Source organism: Apodemus sylvaticus, chromosome 7 (assembly GCF_947179515.1).
Source record: "Apodemus sylvaticus chromosome 7, mApoSyl1.1, whole genome shotgun sequence".
NCBI lineage: Eukaryota > Metazoa > Chordata > Mammalia > Rodentia > Muridae > Apodemus > Apodemus sylvaticus.
The window spans coordinates 16,317,729-16,320,359 of NC_067478.1; positions in this window are offsets into that span (position 1 = coordinate 16,317,729).

Genomic DNA, 2,631 nt, shown 5'->3' on the forward strand with positions numbered 1-2,631 from the left:
GAATGGAACAGCCTGGCTGGACTCTAAGGGCATGACTCTGCACCAGGGCCTAATTCATGTAATACATATTTTTGTATATTAGGGGTGGTTTTGTATGTCTATGCATCCAGTGCAAGCCTGGTACACACAGAGGCCAAATCCCCTAGGTCTGGAGTTACAGATGGTTGTTAGCTGCCATGCAGGTGGTGAGAATTGAACCCGGATCCTCTGGAAGAGCTTAACCATTGAGCCATTTCTCCAGCCCTGGATGAGGGGGGTGGTGCTAAAAGCAAGGTTTTTGAGCTGAGTTAACAGGGTCGTATAGGCACTGAAGTTGCTCCTTCTTGGTCACAGGAAAGTGGGCCTCAGGCAAGTGGCTACAACTGTCCAATCTCTGGAGCTGGCTAGGGCTACAGTGGAGGCAAAGGTGTTCTGATCAGCTGACTCACAAATGTTACTGAAGAGCTGAGTAGGGCTGGGGTGGGACGGCCAGGACCATGGTATATAGCCCAAGACTCTGATTGGGAATCTGGAGACAGTGAGTCTAAGAATGGAGGATGTTCTTAGAACATCCCAGAGGCAGTATCGGGCATCCAGAGATCTAGATGTGACCATATGGGAGCACTTCACTCAATTGGGAAGATGCTCCCAGGCTTTGGGACTGTCGACAGGAGTATGACAAGGCATCTGCCATGCATGCGCAGTGAGGAACACCATGTATGAGCAGTGAGGAGCACCACGAATGAGCAGTGAGGAGCACCACGAATGAGCAGTGAGGAGCACCATGCATGAGCAGTGAGGAGCACCATGCATGAGCAGTGAGGAGCACCATGCATGAGCAGTGAGGAGCACCATGTATGAGTAGTGAGGAGCACCATGCATGAGCAGTGAGGAGCACCATGTATGAGCAGTGAGGAGCACTATGCATGAGCAGTGAGGAGCACCATGCATGAGCAGTGAGGAGCACCATGCATGAGCAGTGAGGAGCACCATGCATGAGCAGTGAGGAGCACCATGTATGAACAGTGAGGAGCACTACAAGCCCTCTGCCATAAGTCAGACATCAGCACATCAGGGATGCCTGCTTGGCCCACTTTCAGGGTAGAGTAAGGCCTGTCCTGTCCAAGGTCACACAGCAGGTACCCATGCTGGGGTTTGTAGCGAGCCCCCTAACATCTGGACAGGAGATAAGGTGAACAGGCCATAAAAGCCTACATCCCAGGCCTTACCTCACAGAGGGTTTGACAGCTGGTTAGAGGCCCAGAGCCAACAAAGGAGAAAATGGCCAAACCAAACACACCAGACGCTGATGAGCTTCCTCTTGGCTGCCCTTGGGTGGCCAGCTTTCATACCTGACTGCAGAGGAACCAGACAAGGAGCCCTGGGTGTGGGGGAGGAGGCGGGGCAAGTCCTTGGTACTGAAACAGGACTCCTGTACTCTGGGTGTGAGGTGGGGCTGGCTGACTTCACGCTCTACTAGTTCTTGACTGGCAGGTGAGTTAAGGAGGCAAATCTCCATCTCACTGTGAGGAGGAAGCAGTTCCGGTCCCCAGGCCTGGAAGGTTCTAAGGGGAGGCATGGACAGATGTACCTAAAACCCCCTTCGCAGGCACTGCACGGGGGAAGACTTCTTTTTCTTTTCCTTTTTTCTTTTTTAAAGACAGAGTCTCAAGCCGGGTGGTGGTGGCGCATGCCTATAATCCCAGCACTCTGGGAGGCAGAGGCAGGCGGATTTCTGAGTTCGAGGCCAGCCTGGTCTACAGAGTGAGTTCCAGGACAGCCAGGGCTACACAGAGAAACCCTGTCTCGAAAAAACAAATCCAAAAAAAAAAGACAGAGTCTCATTATGTAGCCCTGGCTTGTGGCCTGGAACTTGCTATGTAGACCAGACTGGCTTCAAGTTCATCAAAGATCCACCTGACTCTGATTCCTGTTGTCTGAGACTAAAGGCATGTACCTCCATGCCTGGTAAAACTCCCCTTCCTTTCACTCCAACCCCTTATAGCTCAAGAGCTTGTTCCTTCACACTGAGTTTCACAGGGTATTAAATACATATTTTAAAAAGGTAAAAGCAGCGTTTTAATAACATAACATTTTAAAGTTGAAATTTTTTCTTTGCATAAAATCTAGCAAAGAACACCGGTGTCTACACTAGGGCCTAGCATAGAGTGACTTTTTTTTTTAAATTTTTTAAATTTTAAGATGTATTTATTGTTATTTTGTATGTACAAGAGTTTCACCTGTATGTATGTCTGTGCACCACAGATATGCAGGACTGTGGAGCTCAGCAGAGAGACTTCAGATCCCCTGGAAGTGGAGTTATAGGCAGTTGGACATGGGTTCCAGTCCTCTGCAAGAAGTGGAGTTAGACTGTCTGAGATGGTTGCTGGGAACCAAACGTGGGTGGTCTGGAAGAGCAGACATGCGCTAACTGCTGAGCCTTCTCTCCAGCCCCAGGGATTAGAATCTTACGCTGGCCTAAGCCTCCATGTTCTTTCAATGTTTGCTTTTCATAACACAGGACCAAGCTCACAGGTCAGAGGTTGGGAACAGTGGCGGTGCCTCTGTAGCCCACCTGACAGGCTGTGCGGCAGGAGGAGGCTCACTTCAAGCCCAAGGTCTTAGGGAGGATGTGTTATGACGGTGGGCTAC